The following is a 17,290-nucleotide window of genomic DNA, read 5'->3' as shown; positions in this document are numbered from 1 at the left end:
TGATGGAAACTGCTACCCAAGTCAGTTGACACCCGGGGTTTCCATTTCGCGTCACGACAAAAATTTCTACCCAAGTCTGGGAAACGCGGGGTTCCCATGTCGCTCGCAATGTGGCTAAAACTACCACCCAAGTCTGGGGAGCTTCAGGTTTCCATGTCATCGCACGACAGGGAATGGCCACCCAAGTTTTGGGAGCTTCAGGTTTCCATGTCATCGTGCGACAGGGAACGACTGCCCAAGTCTACCAAACATGGGGCTTTCCATTCTGTGGCATGACGGAAACTGCCCAATTATGGGAAACTCAGGGTCTTCCATGTCCTGCCATGACAGAAACCATGACCTCGGTGCAGGGAACTCGGGTTTCCATGCCGTGAAATGACAGAGAACCGGCCAATTCTGCAAAACTTGGGGGCTTTTGTTTCATGGCATGAGGGAAACTGCCTAATTCCGGAAACCTCTGGGGTCTCCATCTCCTGCCCAAGTGAAAACAGTGGCCCCAGTGTGGCGAACTTGGGTTTCCATGTCGCAACACGACTGAAATCCCCCAAGTTTATGGAACTCATGTTTTCCATGTTGTTGGATGATGAAGAACCGCCCAAGTCTTGCGAACTTGGGGTTTCTATTTCGCAGTGGGGTGGAAACTACTTGCCTAGTCTGTCTTTAGAACTTGGGGTTTCCATGCCTCGTAGTGACGAGGGCCATCCAAGTGTAGGGATAGCAGGGTTTCCCTTCCCCGCCATGACGACAGCTAACCAAGTGCACGAAATCTAAGGTTTCCACGTCACATTGTGCCGAAAACCTCTACCATGTATGGGGGGCACCCTGGGGTGTCAGGTATTTAAGTCGGGAGTGCTTGAGAGAGTTGAAAGACTGAACCCGTAGTACAGGCGCCCGATTTTCGTTATATGCGACTTGGGTGAGCATTCAGTTATATGCGAAGACTTGGCACAGCATTCACTTATGCACGACGGTGATGGGCGCACTCATAGCGAGTGCACCGAGTTGGGCAGGGTGCACGCCCCTTGATAAGTGCACGATGGGCGAGTCATTGGCGAAAGGCACGCGGACGACCCTTGTTGGGTGCCCGAATGAAAGAGGTGACCATGTGCGGACGAGTTAGGACACGGGCAGGTGTGCAATGTGTGGCGACAGGTGTAATCGAGTAAGTGTTGGAGCCGACCCATGGGTGCGACGATGCACACGAAGGGACACAGCGGTTCGTTGGAATGGGATGTGTCGAGGTTATGTGGTAGGTCGTAAGGAGGATGGCATTTGAAAAAGGGACATTGAACTCAGACTTCCACATCGCAGAACAAGTTCGAAGGAAGGAGTTGGGCGAAAACAGAAGGAAGAGAAGGACGCAAGTAAGAGGGCCACACCATAGGTGGATTACAGCGGGCGAGTTGAACTTGGTAGTATGGACAGGTAGAGTAGGATGGGATACCAAATGGGAAGGTAGGCCGCACTGCATGCGGGCCATGCGCCCTCACTATGGACCGCATTGACGAGCAGAGTTTGGCCACTATGGAACGAAAATTCAGGCAAATAGGTTCGTAGTTCAAGTGTGGAGTTCTGTCGTGCAGGCCATGGGCAGTGTAGTAGAACCACACGACATGACGGGTTGAAAGAATAATTGAAGAAGATAAATTGATGGTAAGTTATTTTTGCTGCATTTTTAAGAACACTTATTGGAAAATGGACTGAGTGTTGAAGTAGGCGTAGACCGTGTACTCAAGTATTGGTAAAAGGAAAAAGTATGACGGTGCCACACCTACTTATTTGTGGTTGAAATAATAGCACTAGGATAGGAGCATGACATGGGATCTCCCAGTCTCTCCTCGACAAAAGTCTCCAAATTGCTGGGAACCCAGAGATTCCATGTCCCACCTTGTCAAAAGCCTCCCAAGTGAGGGAAATTTGGGTTTTCCATGTCTTTTCATGATGGAAATCACCCCAGGTACAGTAAACTTGGTGTACATGGTTTCTGCAACCTCACATCAAGAAAAAAGCTCATTTGGTCAAGAGAATGATGGTTTCTTCATTGGTAAAGGATCTTGTTAAGGATCAAAGGTTGTAGTCTCTTATAGAGCTAGTCCACCAAGGACTATCAAAAGTTGAAAGAAGGACATAGTTCTGGGGAATGAAGTGCCGAAGAAACAAAGTGCAGAGAGGAGGAAGGACTTGACTTGTGCTTGGAGGATATTCTTGTCCAGGGTCTAGGGCTTCACAATGACCAATAAGAAGCTTTAATAAGAGAAATTTACGAAAGGGTTTTCCTCTCTGAGAGAGAGAGGTTTTTCCCTAGAAGAGATCCAACATCTTGTGTTCTTGTTCTTATGCTTTTGGCACTAGTTTGATGAAGTAAACACACATGCATTAATAAGAAGAGAAGAAGATTAAGATAAAAAGATAAATTGTAAAAGAGCTTCACAAATTGTTACCAAGTCTAAAAGAATCCCACTATACCCCATTGCCCCAAATTATTCAACGCGGTATCAGAGCCATGGTGACACATCAAGGAAAGGGAATCTCAAGAACATTCGCAAGGTTGAAGCATCAAGCCAAGAAGTCTCAATCACATCAAGGACAAGAAGGTATACCATCTATCATTCATCATGGAAGACTACGAAGCAAGAAGAAACTCCTTGTATAAAGAAATCTACAAGAAGAACAAATCAAAGAGGGACCTACATCAAGCTACACCATCTTGAAAAATGAAAGGCACTACGAGTCAAGTCATCAAGAAAGTCCATTTGAAGAAAGTGACTTGAAGAACATCAAGATCTAAGGAAGGCAAGCCATTAAGTCTTCAAGAATAAAGCGAGTTCACTACAACTCAAACTCTATCAAGCAAGTATATGTCCCCTTTTGAGTATATCTCAATGTCTTTTTGCAAGGAAAGTAACAAATTGGTTGGGAACACTACATGTCCAAAGTCCAATGATTTGGATGCCAAGAATATGGATGCTACAAAAGGGATTTTCCTAAAATTAAGAAGGACAACAACAACGAGAAAAAGGGAAGAAGCTCATGTAACTCAAGAAGTGAAAGAAGACAACAAGAAGCAAAAGAAGGAAGATCCTCCTATTGTTATAGACATTTTTGTGCCTTACAGCATTTAGCATGAAATGTCCATAATATAAGGGATCCAAAGTCCCTAAACATGTTGTTCCTACCCCTAGAGGAACAAGGCCAACTAACCACAGCAATTCACAGAAGTTGTCCACCTGAAACCACTCAAAAAAAAGTCAATTCAGGATCATGTCAACTGCTCCACTGAGCATCTGCGCTGAATGTCAACTGCTACACTGGCTACCTGCGTTGAATGTCAACTCCAACACTAGCTACCTGCGCTGAGCGAGTTTGGACAAGTGGCAGGCTCATTCCTCAATGTGTCAATGCTCAGGAAGCTTCCAAAATGACACTTGCCTCAGGGAATTCGACTGGTGATGAGTAAGAGGTTCCAAATCTCCAAGTGGAAGCAATAACCTCCAAGTGGACTCAAGAACTGAGAGAGGGAGAGGACACTAGTCAGATCTCAAGCTGACTCATCCTCTCTCCAAAATAACTATATATAGATCTCTCCTCCATGAGATCTAGAGGCTGGAATTTTGTTATTGCAAAGAATTTTTGTTGGTTTGAGACTGGAAACATTGGGTGCTTAATGCTTTGAAGGGAGCTGAAGAAGGAATTCCATTCTGCTGGGAAGGAGATGCTGGATTGGAGCCCTCTGGGTTGTATCTCTTCCTGAACCTTGTTATCAATCAATAAAGCTATCTTTGTTTTCTCCTATATACTGGTGTATTTGTATGATTGCATTAGTGTATTTGATTTACTTCTAATCCTGAATCATTTATGAATATGAATATATGCCTTTGTGTTGTGTTCTTCTCTTGTCGCAAGTAGATGTTCTCTTCTCACAGGTAGTTGTTCTCCTGTGATCTCGTGGGAATCAAGTAGCTGTTCTCTTGAGCAAGCGAGGAGGCAAGTAGCTGTGAACACCCAAAGAGAAGAGGATCTAGATCGAGGGACAAACGGAAGACAACGATAAGTCTATAAATCTCCCCTCTTTCACATTTCATAAAGGAAGAAACCAGAATAGCTGTATCTATTTGTTGCTAAGGCACTGTCACACCTTAGGTGGATAGGATCATCCTACATAGGCATTTTTCCCCACAACACCTATGACTAAGTCAACCTCTTTTCTTAGAGTCTTCTTTCAAAGTTTTGAGTAGTATAGGAGCATATAGAAATAGAACAAATTGCATGGTTAAATATATCTTCTATAATATAGGACCATGGTGTAGATATAGCTCAAGATATTCACATAGAAGGAGCATACCTATTATAGGGTCTCATCCACAATGAAAAAATGATTGATCATGATCAAAATTCTTAGAAGGTCTCCATCATCAAAGGAAGAAAAAATTTCAAGGTAAGGGTCTTCAAGATCCTCTGATAGAATCTTCAAAATAATGTTCATACGTAAGGGGGTAGATGTCTCATTGGAAGTCCCATTTATGGGATTAAAGAAAGGATGATATACAGGTGAGAGCAGATGAAGCAAGAAAGGCTACACCAATCGAGGAGAACTATCAAATAAAGCTGAGATGATAAAAGCATAATCAAGATGAGGTATGTATGCATCAAAGTTTAAGTCATGTCATCATATATATTGGGCCATGGGAAAAGTTCTAGAATCATGATCAATAATAAAAGGATCCCTTTCACCAACGATATGCTCGGAGGCATGTACTACAATGGAGTAAAGGTCAACATGAAGAAGTTCTCCCATAAGGAGTATAAGGTGGTTGACTAATCAATCCAAGAAGAAGCAAATCAAGAAAGAGATCAACCATGTGAAGGAGATCATGGTCACAAAGAATAACTATTTGACATGATTCCTCAACATCTCTCGAAAGAAGGCATGGTAACTCTGAAAAAGGAAGAAAAGGATGAAAGGAACCTTGACACCTACAAAGGCCTTGGAGATAGTAAGGTGTAGATAACCAATTCAACTCTACAAATATGTCATGATGAAGAGGCCATCCAACAAAAGCACCATTTGATGTTGAAGCAATATCACGATGAAGTCATGAAGGGCCACTAAATCAAAGTATGGGAACAAGAAACTACAACTAAGCATCCACGTGATAAGTATTATGAAGGATAGACAAGATGACAAAGGAGTAGCTAGATGACAAAAAGGACTTGATATATATCAAGAAGGCCACTTTCCGCGAAGGGAGAAATGACATGACAAACCAGGAGGGAAAATGATTGATGGCCGACACCCTCCCAAGAAGAAGTTCAAACAAAGGCTTCATGACATTGAAGGAAAGAAGGAGATCAAGTAGCTAAAGGACCCATGAAGAAGACTTTGTTGATGAATGGACAAGTCCCTAGCTAAGAGGGAGTTCTAACAAGTTCCCAACTACAAAGGAGCTTGGGCAAGTTCCTTGTCAGAGGAAAATTCGGCATGTCTTCCTCAATCAAGGGGAAGAGATATGCAGAACATTCTTGTCTTCACTTGGCACGAAAGAATGGGAGGATTGGGTAATCATCTGGCATCTGATGCTCTTTGAGGATGTGTAGGGAATCCAAGACAAGAGTAGGCAATAGGAGTGATATTATTTGAGGGTTGGGAATCTAAGACAAGAATTTTCCTAGAAGGTCATACTCAGGGAACACCTGGGTGGGTATGTACATTGAGAGACAATGAATAAGGTGTTTATAAGCCATTGGCCTTGCCAACATTGTGCTCTGATCTTATGAGAGATAAATCTGTTAGTCAAGGCCTTGCTATGAACAATGTTGGCTACTATGATGCTATAACAAATGGGTTTCCATTCTGGTTTCTCTTATGTGAATTATTCAAGATTCAAAAATAGCCAAACACCTTGTAATGATTTATGAATACCTCCCTAGTTAAGAGGGGGTGTTGAAGAAAGTGTAACTGGGTTCGATCTTCATAAATGTACTTTTGATATTTGTATTTATTCAAGAAAAGATATATATATATATATATATATATATATATATATATATTATATTATATTTATCATTGAGTTTCTTGGTCATTGAAATAGGCCTAGCACATGTTAAAGTGTTATAGGTGAGTCGAAGAGTCAAAAGAAAATGTTGAAGACCTTAAGGGCATATTACACCAGGTATATTTATGTATTAGAGTCAAAGATATTCCTACCCTCGTGCCTTCATTCAGGTCGTGTGCCCATTCAAACCCCAAATTTCGTTTGGGTGGGCCGGGTCGTGCCATGTGTGGGTACCCCAGCACACATGGTCGTGCCGAAAATGCTAAGTCGTGACTACCCGTGTGTCTTCTGTACGTTTATGTGACCCATTTTCTGGATGCTCCCTCATGCCTTTGTTCAGGCCGTGCACCCATGGAAACCCCAAATTTCGTTTGGGCGAGTCGGCTCAGCTCGCCCAGGGTGGGTTGGGTTGTGACGTGCCGTGCCGTGTGTGGGTGCCTGGGCACATGTGGCCGTGCCAAAAATTCTAAGTCGTCACCGCCCATGTGTCTTCTACACGTTCATGCAGGCTGTTTTCCCAATGCTCCCTCGTGCCTTCGTTTGGGTCGTGCACCCATGGAAACCCAAAATTTCATTCGGGTCGTGCACCCATGGAAACCCAAAATTTCATTCGGGCAGGTCAGGTCATGTCATGTGTGGGTGCCCGTCCAAACACGTTCAGGCGAGTCGGGTCAGGTTGTGCCGTGTTGTGTGTGGGTTCTTGGGAACATGCGGTCATGCAAAAAATGCTAAGACGTGATTGCTCGTGTGCTTTCTGCACGTTCATGTGATCTGTTTTCCCGACGCTCCCTCATGCCTTCGTTCCATTTGTGCACCCATGGAAACCCCAAATTTTGTTCAGGACGGTTGGCTCGTGTCGTACATGGGTGCTCAAGCACACATGGCAGTGCCAAAAATGTTAATTCATGACCCCCCGTGTGCCTTCTACATGTTCATGCGTTCCATTTGCCCGACGCTCCCTTGTGCCCTCGTTTGGGTCGTGCACCCATGGAAATCCCAATTTTTGTTTGGGTTGTGCACCCATGGAAACCCAAAATTTTGTTCAGGTCGGGTCGTGGTGTGTCATGTGTGGGTGCCCATGCAAACGCGTTTGGGTAGGTTGGGTCAACTCGCTCAGGGCTGGTTGGATCATTTCATGCCATGTTTGGGTGCCCGGGCACACATGACCACGCAAAAAATGCTAAGTCGTGACTACTCATGTGTCTTCTACACATTTGTGTAGCCCATTTGCCTAACACTCCATCGTGCCTTTGTTCGAGTCATGCACCCACGGAAACCCCAAATTTCATTCAGGTCGTGCATCCATGGAAACCCCAAATTTCATTCGGGCAGGTTAGGATGTGTTGTGTGTGGGTGCTCATGCAAACGCGTTAGGGCGGGTTGGGTCAAGTCTGGTCGTGTCGTGTCATGTGAGGGCGCCTAGTGCACATGTGGCTATATCAAAAATGATAATTTGTGATAGGGGGGACTTTGTGCATGTTCGTATGGCCCGTTTGCCCAACTCTCCCATGTACCTTCATTTCAGTCGTGTGTCAAAGCCCATGTAAACTCATTTGGGTGGGTCGTTTGCCGTGTAAACTCATTCGAGCAGGTTGTTTGCCCATGTAAACTCATTCAAGTGGGTCATTTACAAGTGTAAACTCGTTCAGGTAGGTCATTTGCAGTGTAAACTCATTTAGGATGGTCGTTTGAGGGTGTCCATGAAAACTCATTTGGGCAAGTCATTTGCCATGTAAAATAGTTCGGGCGAGTCATTAGAGGGCACCCGTGTAAACTTGTTCAGGAGGGTCATTTTCCATGTTGAATCATTCGGGGTGGTCATTTGAGGATCGCTTGCTGTGTAAATGCATTTTGGCAGGTTATTTGCCATGTCAACTCATTCGGGCAGGTCGTTTGAGGGCGCCCATGTAAACTCGTTTAGGAAGTTCATTTGCCATGTAAACTCATTTGGGCCGGTCGTTTGAGGGCAGCTATGTAAAATGGTTTGGGCGGGTCATGTGAGGGTGGTTGTGTAAACTCGTTCTGGTGGGTTGTTTGAGGGCACCTATGTAAACTCGTTCGGGCGGGTCGTTTGAGCGTGGCCGTGTAAAATCGTTCGGGTGGATCATTTTAGGGCACCCGTGTAAACTCGTTTAGGCGGGTCGTTTGAGTGCGGCCATGTAAACTCATTGGGGCAAGTCGTTTTCCATGTAAACTCATTCAGACGAGTCATTTTCCATGTAAAATCGTTCGGGCAAGTCGTTTTAGGGTGCCTGTGTAAACTCATTTATTCGTGTTGTTCAGTGTGAGGGCATGCCTAGGCACATGAGACCATATAAAAAATACTAAGTTGTGACCCGTGGTGGGCTTTGTGCACGTTCATGCAGCTCGTTTTCCTGGCTCTCCCTTATGCCTTCGTTTCGGTAGTTTGGGCGCCCATGTTAACTCATTCGGGTGGGTCATTTGAGGGTATCCGTGTAAACTCGTTTGGGCGGGTCATTTGAGGGAATTCGTGTAAACTCGTTCGGGCGGGTCATTCGAGGGCATCCATGTAAACTTGTTTGGGCAAGTCATTTGAGGGCGTCTGTGTAAACTCATTCGGGCAAGTCTTTCATGCGTGTCATTTGAGGGCGTCTTTGTAAACTCGTTTGGCCAGGTCATTCGGGCGGGTCATTTAAGGGCGTTCCTGTAAACTCGTTTGGGTGGTCGTTCAGGTGTGTCATTTGAGGGTGCTCGTGTAGATGTATTTGGGCGGGTCGTTTGAGGGTGTTCATGTAAACTCCTTCGGTTAGGTCATTCAGTGTGAGGGTGCACCCAGGCACATGAGCTCGTATCAAAAATTCTATGTTGTCACCCATGGTGGGCTTTATGCACATTCGTGTAACTCGTTTTCCTAGCTCTCCCTTGTGCCTTCATTTCGGTCGTGTGGGCACCCATGTAAACTCGTTTAGGTGGGTCATTTTAGGGTGTCCGTGTAAACTCGTTCGGGCAGGTCGTTTGGGCGGGTTGTTTGAGGGGGTCCCTATAAACTCGTTCAGGTAGGTCGTTTTAGGGCATCCGTGTAAACATGTTTGGGTAGGTTGTTCAGGCGAGTTAGGGGAGGGAGTCTGTGTAAACTCGTTCGGGCAGGTCGGGTGAGGGCGTTCATGTAAACTCGTACGGGTGGGTCATTCACTGTGAGGGTCCACTTGGGCACACAAGCTCGTATCAAAAATTTTAAGTTATGACCTAGGGTGCACTTTGTGCACCTTCGTGCAGCTCGTTTTCCTGGCTCTCCCTTGTGCCTTCGTTTCAGTCGTGTGGGCACCCATGAAAACTCATTCAAGTGGGTCATTTGAGGGCGTCCATGTCAACTCATTTGGGTAGGTATTTCGGGTGTGTCTTTTGAGGGTGTTCATGTAAACTTGTTCGGGCAGGTCGTTTGGGGGCGTCCATGTAAACTCATTTAGGCGGGTTGGGCGAGGGTGTCCGTCTAAACTTGTTCGAGTGAGTCAGGTGAGGGAGTCTGTGTAAACTCGTTCAGACAGGTCGTTCAGTGTGAGGGCATGCCCGGGCACACGAGCCCGTATAAATGCTAAGTTGTGACCTGGGGTGAGCTTTGTGCACATTTGTGTAGCTCGTTTGCCCAGATCTCCCTTGTGCCTTTGTTTCGTTCACGTGGGCACCCATGTAAACTTGTTTGGGCGGGTCGTTTGAGGGCATTCGTGTCAACTCATTTGGGCAGGTCATTTGATGGTGTCTGTGTAAACTCATTCGGGCGAGTCATTTGGGTGGGTCATTTGAGGGCATCCATGTAAACTTGTTCGGGTGGGTCACGCGACGGCATCCATGTAATCTCGTTTGGGCGGGTTGGGCGAGGGTATCCATGTAAACTCATTTGGTCAGGTCGTTCAGTGTGAGGGCAAGCCTGGGCACACGAGCCTGTATCAAAAATGCTAAGTTGTGACCTGGGCTGGGCTTTCTGCACGTTCGTTAAGCTCATTTTCTCAGCTCTCCCTTGTGCCTTCATTTCATTCATGTGGGCACCCATGTAAACTTGTTCGGGCGGGTCATTTGAGGGTGTCTGTGTAAACTCATTCGAACGGGTCATTTGAGGGCATCCATGTAAACTCGTTTGGGTGGGTTATTTGAGGGTGTCCGTGTAAACTCATTTGGGAAGGTTGGGCGAGGGCATCCGTGCAAACACGATCGGGTGGGTCAGGCGAGGGCATTCGTGTAAACTCGTTCGGGCGGGTCATTTAGTTTGAGGGTGCACCTGGGTGGGCACACAAGCCCGTGTTAAAAATGCTACGTTGTGACCTGGGGTGGGCTTTATGCATGTTCGTGTAGCTCGTTTTCCCTGATCTCCCTTGTGCCTTTGTTTCAGCCGTGTGGGCGCCCATGCAAGCTCATTCAGGCGTGTCGTTTGAGGGCGTCCGTGTCAACTCGTTCGGGCGGGTCATTTCATGGCGTCCACGTAAACTCATTAGGGCGGATCATTTGAGGGCATCCGTGTAAACACGTTTGGGTGTGTAATGCCCTGTTGTTGTCACGACGGACGGGTAGCATGGGTGACCTATTGGGGGAGTTGCACGACATGCAGACGAGTTGCGTTGATGGAGAGCGAGGGTGCATGGGCGATGTGCATACGAGTTGAGTGAGCTGCAAGTCACGCAAGGAGTTTCGGAAGATATGCGATGGAGTTTAAGTGGTGAAACACTTATATCTATGAGGGTGGTCTCAGGTGCCCAAACCAATGGGTGGGCAGATGGGTGAACCAATGAGTGGGTGGGTGGCCACACATTATATAGGTGGGTTGACAGTGATAAAACTTGGTTGAGCCGACAGAGTTGCATTTGGTGGAAAGTCGGCTAGGCATTCGAATGATGGAGTGGATGCATATAAGTAAATGGATGAGTTCTAGTGGATATCATCAACTTGCAAATAACTTGGAGCAAAAAACACAAGTGTGAAAGGTGTGAAGGTTCTGCAATTTAAATAGTGCAGATGTGCCCGCAAGATGGGTAGAACAGGCGAAGGTAACTAGGCAGACAGAGCATGCACAGAGGGTGACCGAGGTTGGGCGCTAGGTGAACGATGGGTGGCTGGGTGAGAAGTGTAACCGAGTAGAGGCAGGCATGAACAAAGGGTGACCAAGTATGGCATCGGGTGAATGTTGGCAGCTAGGTGAAACGCACCAAGCACATGTGGTTGGACGAGTTTGGGTAGGGTTGCATGACGAGTGCCCACCGAATGATCGCGTGACTGGGTGAACGGGTGACCCGTAGGTGGGCATGCCCTGTTTGGGTGAAAAATCATGCGAAGCGACACGGAGGTGTGCCCACAGACCGGTTGGATGAAATAGTGAAGTGTTGGGTTGGTGAATGAAGGTGCGATGAACACATGCGGTGGGCACCCAAGGTGGGTGACACGAACACAGTAGCGCACCCGAGTTGGGCAAACGACATGGTTCTTTCGACGAGCTGAACAAAGATGTTCGGGAGTAAATGAAGAGTTGGGAAGATTGTGCGGTGACTGTTCGGAGGTGTTGACGAGCTGGGAAATCGAGTTTGCTGATGAATGTGAAAACTGGCTAAGTGTAAATTTGGGGTTTCCTCCAAGATTTAACTTGTACTTTGAAATTTGAATATTATATATATTGATATATGGGTAGACTCACATCAGGGAGTTTCCCCTCCTTTTATATTGTTGTGCATTTCTATATGTTAATGTTGTTATGATGAATGTTCATGGTTTTCATCTTGTATAAGGGATAACTTAATACTTGGTAATGAAAAATAAAATAAGTACAAATGTTTGGCATAGTTCATGACCGTGAGTATTGGTGAAAAGAAAAAGGTCGTTGGTGCCGCACCTCACTATAGTGCAGTTGGAAGATTACCGCCAGTGTAGGGGCGTGATAGTTGGTATCAAATCTGATGATCAGGAAGTTGATCAGGTTGACGATGAAGTGTTGATCCCACTACACTATCGTGACAAGTGGTATCAGAGTTGATTCAAGTGAAGTGCAGGTGAAAGAAGCTGATCTCACTGTTACTTCGTAACAAGTGGTATCAAGAGCTAATTTAGTTTTCCAGGGGAACCCAATGAATGGTGAATGGTCTATACTAGATCACAAAGAAGGAAAGTGAATGGAAAGGGTACGATGGAAGTTGATGAGCTCAAGGAACATGATAAGGAGATCCAATGGAATGGTCTTAGGCTTCAAGAACTCCTGGATGAGAGAGTTCGACTAAGGGAGAAAAGTGCCATGGCAAAGATCAAAGTCAAGCAACTTTAGGATGTGATAAAGAGGGACTCTCTTAGTAAGAAGGGCATTGTAATTGAGTAGGATGAACTTGACTACATTGACAGACTAGTGGACTACTACCGAAACAATTATGTAGATGTTCGGAAGCTTAGTTCTATGGAAGCAATCAATGGGCACTTGGTTGGTGCACTTGAATAGAATGGAATAGAGGACAAGCTTGAAGGAAGTCAAGTTGATCTAGGATCAAGTTTCTTAGGAGAGCCAAGAAATGAAGTGAAGTACCTTAAGAGAGATGGGTTGGAACATAAACCAATGGACACTTTTGAGGTCAAATTATTGAGGAAGGTTGCTGAGGTGAGACACAAGATAAAGTCGATAGAAGGAGGTGATGCTGTGAAGCTGAGTTTTGTGCAGGTGACCATGAAAGGCAAGAGATTTGCAGCTTTGGTGGATACGGGGGATACTCATAGATTCCTAAGCAAGAAAGCAGAAAAGTCTTTTAGGAAGAAAGCTGAGATGGGGAAAGAGTGGAGTGCTTTCAAAGCAGTCAACTTTACCATCAAGGTTGTTACTTGTGTAATGGAGAACACTCAAGTGAGAGTGCGCTCATGGTTTGGGAAGTTGGACTTGAGGATCATGGACATGGATGATCATTCTATGGTGCTGGGGCAAGATTTCATGAAACTTGCACAAGCCATACCAATGGTGTACCAGGACATTCTCTTGATCACAGGTGAAGGAAGAACTATGTTGGTTCCGATGAATAGGAGGAGTTGCTTGGGGTATAAACCAAGGATGAATTCTATGACTTTGTATCCCAAAGATCCAAACGTGAAGCATGAGGATGTGGAGCAAAGAGGACTTGGGAATATGAATCAAACAATGAAGGAAGAGAAGTTGATTGAATTTGTTGTGAGAGTGAGAAAGAATGAAGGAAGTGGGAGATCAATCTCATGAATCTTGAAGCACTTGGCAGAGACATCTTCTACTGAAGATCTTCGTAATGAAGTTGCAGATGAAGGGAGTCTGAGTACTTCTTCAGAGCCAGTGGTTGGAGAGGATTATGCAGGTAGAGATCTAGATAGCATAGTGGAGTTTTGTAGGTATGCTATGGGCATATTGTTACACTAAAAAATGTCACCTTGACTACTTACAGTTAGTATGGCTCAAATCAACAGTCATGCTACCCTCTTAGGCAAGTCTCATGCCTCTGTTATCCATCTCAAACTCAAAGAAGAGAGAAAGTCTTGTAAAAACTATGTTTATCTCTGGGGTCGCAGGTTCTCTCTAGCCTTACCTGCGGGGACGCTGACCTTGTTCACAAAATCTGCGTCCATGGACGCTCTGTATGTTAAGGGACAGGTGCGTCCCTCTGTAAAAGGCAAAATGCGCGAGTTTTATCTTGAAAAAGTTACTTGTGGTTACTTCTAGAACATTCTAGAGGTCGGTTTGATGAAATGGATGCGCCTCCAGTTGGTTCATGTATCTCTATTAAGGGGGAACTTATCCCATCAATAAGGGAGCTATCCCACCCAAAGAGGGGGATGATCCCATTGATAGTGGACCTGAATAACCTCTTTACAGCACTATAAATAAAGGCATTGAGCCAGAAGGAGAGGAGGTTGGAGCTATACATTTTCTTTGGGTAAATGCTGCAGGATTTAGGTCTTCCATTAGAGCCTTTGTGAGGAGAGATTGTCTTCACTTGATTCTACTTGGGAGAGGGTGAGCTTTGTCAAAGTAGAGGAAAACCCTTGATGGACCCTGGGAGGAACTTGCACAACACCAAGGCCAGGTTGTAAGAGTTTCTTTGTTTCGTTATTAATACAAACTGGTTTATTTTTCTCAATAGCTTGTGTTAATGAGTTATTTCATGTGTTCCTTGGTCTGCATGTTGAATATATGTTTTATTATATGAAATACAAGTGCTTGGTAATTGTTTGATTGTTTGTGGTTGCAGGAATTGACTTGAAGGAGGAGCTCATCCGGATCGTCAAGAACGGACTTCAACAACAGCGTTTTGGAATAAGGTAAGCCTAAACACTTGTAGTTTTCATGTTGTAAAAGGTGTATTTAGAGAAAGATCACTCCATTTTGTCTTGTTTGTCATTAGAACGTCTTAGACTTCTAGGAAGGTCAGTCGTGTCCGCACCCTTGACCAATTTCGTGTGACAAATTGGCGACTCTGCTGGGGAATCCATTAATGAGAGAGTCTTTTCCTTTATATGAACTTTGCTTTGAGAAAATCATTTTTATTTTCTGGTTTTTGACTGTGAGAATTAGTATTTGGGTGGCTTAGCTTCAGATTTAGTTAGATTTGGTTTTTCTTCATTTTTTCAGAAGGACGCACCCTCTGAGTACTGCACAGTGCGTCTTTGGACGCGATGTTGCCATCTGCACAGAGCGGGGCCGCACCTGTGACAACGGGTTACCTGCGTCTTCCTGTAAACTTTAAGAAAATTCCATTTTTGCTTTAAATTGCTTTTAGATTTTGTTTTTCCTTAGTGTTTTCTGCCCAGATCCTTTAGTACCCTGTCAAGAATTTTCACCTGAACTTGTTTTGTGAGCTTTGAGTGTTTTAGTGGTTTTCAACGAAGTTTAGACCTAGGGTTTGATTTTTGGATAGGCTTTGTAGTGACTTTGATAGTAGAAAGTTGTCCAGCCTTAGATCTCTCTGGTTAGTCAACCTTCTTAGAAGTCAGGCCTGTCGTAAAGTCTCCTTTTGTGAGCAACTTGCCATTTGAGTTGTTTTGGGTCAAATTTCGATTTGCTTGTTTATAAAGTATTGATTTCCATTTTACAAAAAGAACAAAAAGATTAGAATTTTGTTTTGACTAGTTTTTGGTTCTGCAATAAGCTAGTCCTTGATTTGATTGTGATCAAGTAAAACACCTTAGAAATAATCATTGTTAGTTTTGGCCTCGTTAAGATTGCTTAGAATAAATTTGCCTTTAGTTTGCTTATGAGTGCATTTTCATAGATTTTAAGAGTTGTTAAGATTGATTTTTGGTTATATTAGATTTATTTGCTTTATTAAAAGAAAAATACAAAAACATCTTCTTTAAAAGTCTTGTTTCAAGTAGCTTTTTGTTTTTGAAAGAAGAAAAGAGTTTTTTCGTGCATGTAAAGAGAAGTTATGTTTTTATGCTTGGAAAAGAAAAACGAATTGTTTCTTTGATTGTCTTCAATTAAGAAGTTGCTTTTATAAAGATTGCATTCTCTCAACTTTTTAGTTAAGCAATTCATCGAAAAAGTAAAGTAGTGGATAAATCATTCTAGGTGCATTTTGTAGTGGTTTCGAGTCGAGTCAACACACCACTGGTTTCACTTCCATCACCTTTTGACTTAAGAAACAACCTTAAAAGTAACGCTTAAATTAAAATCAATCTAGTAATCTTTATTTTTCTAGGGCTCTGAAGCACCAACATAGCTTAGGCTAGGGTCTTGGAGTAGGTGAGTACTTAACTCTCCAAGACTACAAAACCAAACAGATAGTCTATCTTGAGTAGAACAAATCCAATTGTTTCAGTTACATTCTGGGAAAGCTCCTCTTAAAGGAGAAGCACGAGCTCGTGTCCGAACCAGTGAGGGGATCATTCCTCCCTCGTTGGGAACGACGCCAGGCAGTACGTATTACAAACGGTAAACCTCGGATTAACCATTGTCGAGGAGCCAGGGGTCACTTATCGGTAAACCTTGGATTGTTGTCAAGGAGCCGGTAAGGGGATTGGAGCTTGCTACTCTGCCCTTGCGTGCTGTCGGAGTTTAGACTGTTCCCCCAGGTGTAATTGTTGTGATTGGTAACCTTAGTGGCCATAATATCTAGGATTCTACCCAAGGTGACGGTGGAGGGAAGGTCCCACTGTACCTGGAGCAGACGTCGGTTATACTCACTTGGATTTTCTGGGGGGTTCGCTTCACTTCGAGACGGTTAAAGTGGAGGAACTTGGTCCAGTCTATTCATTAAGCAGGTTGCCGGGGTAACTGTTCCACCCACCATTTCTGTACTGAATCCTGCGAGGTTGGGCCTAATCACCAACTAGCGCTTTTGGTCCGGAAGACTACTGTTTGTGTGTGGTTTGACGCTCTAGATTATTTAGGCGTGTGCTTCAAATTTGTTTGGTTCTTTAGAAGACTTTAGGTGGTTTGATTTGAAATTTTTTACTTTGTTTTCGTGTGTTGTAGTTAAAATCTTTAATTGTGGCGGAATTACCGAGACAGTCCCGTAGACTTCGGGGCAAGTCTCCTGAGATTGTTACCGGAATAGATTTGTTAAGAAAACTCCGTAAATCGCGGGGTGAATCTCCTGAAGACATTCCGGGTCATTTAGAAGGGTTAAAGGTCCTTGTAACTCCTCCTAGTGGCAGTAGAGTAGGATCACCTGAAGAAGGAGAATCTTCCTTGGTAGTCCATCCAGATTACCAAAGTTTAGAAACAGGTTACAATCCCGAAGCTGTTACAGTTTCCGAGCTTGCTGGTAGTTTTTCATCTGCCAGTGAAACAGGCGAAGAACCTGAAATTTCAGAACCTGTTACTCCAACTCCTAGTGTTCCTGATTCACCAAGAATAGAAAGAATTATCACCGAAAATCTTCCTGTTGGATTAATTGCTATAGAAGAACTTGTTCCAGAGGAAGAAATAGGCGTTTCTGATTCTGAAGATCTAATTACCCTTGATCTAAGGGAGCGTGAATCCATCTTTTACAGTCCTCCTAGAAGTGAATCTTGGTACCTTGCATTAACCAATTTTTTAGACAACTCAGTAGGTTTTTCTACACCTCGTACTCCGGTTCCACCTAGAGGAATTCATTCTCCTGTAAATATGTCTGGTCAGTCATCTGTGTTTTCACAAAGTCCTGAATCATTTTTACATGGCGGTCCTTCTGTTCCTACTGGGTATCAATCACTTTCTGGTACCTTTGCGGGAGCATCTCCTCAACCCGTTGATCATGGGTTATTAGTTGGAAACAGTGGTAATGTACCATTGAGTATAGGTGACATTTATATGA

This window comes from Pinus tabuliformis, chromosome 4_2, assembly GCF_031772625.1.
Source record: "Pinus tabuliformis cultivar Carrire ecotype Pingquan chromosome 4_2, CPIR1, whole genome shotgun sequence".
NCBI classification, from domain to species: Eukaryota; Viridiplantae; Streptophyta; class Pinopsida; order Pinales; family Pinaceae; genus Pinus; species Pinus tabuliformis.
This window is presented reverse-complemented; position numbering follows the sequence as displayed.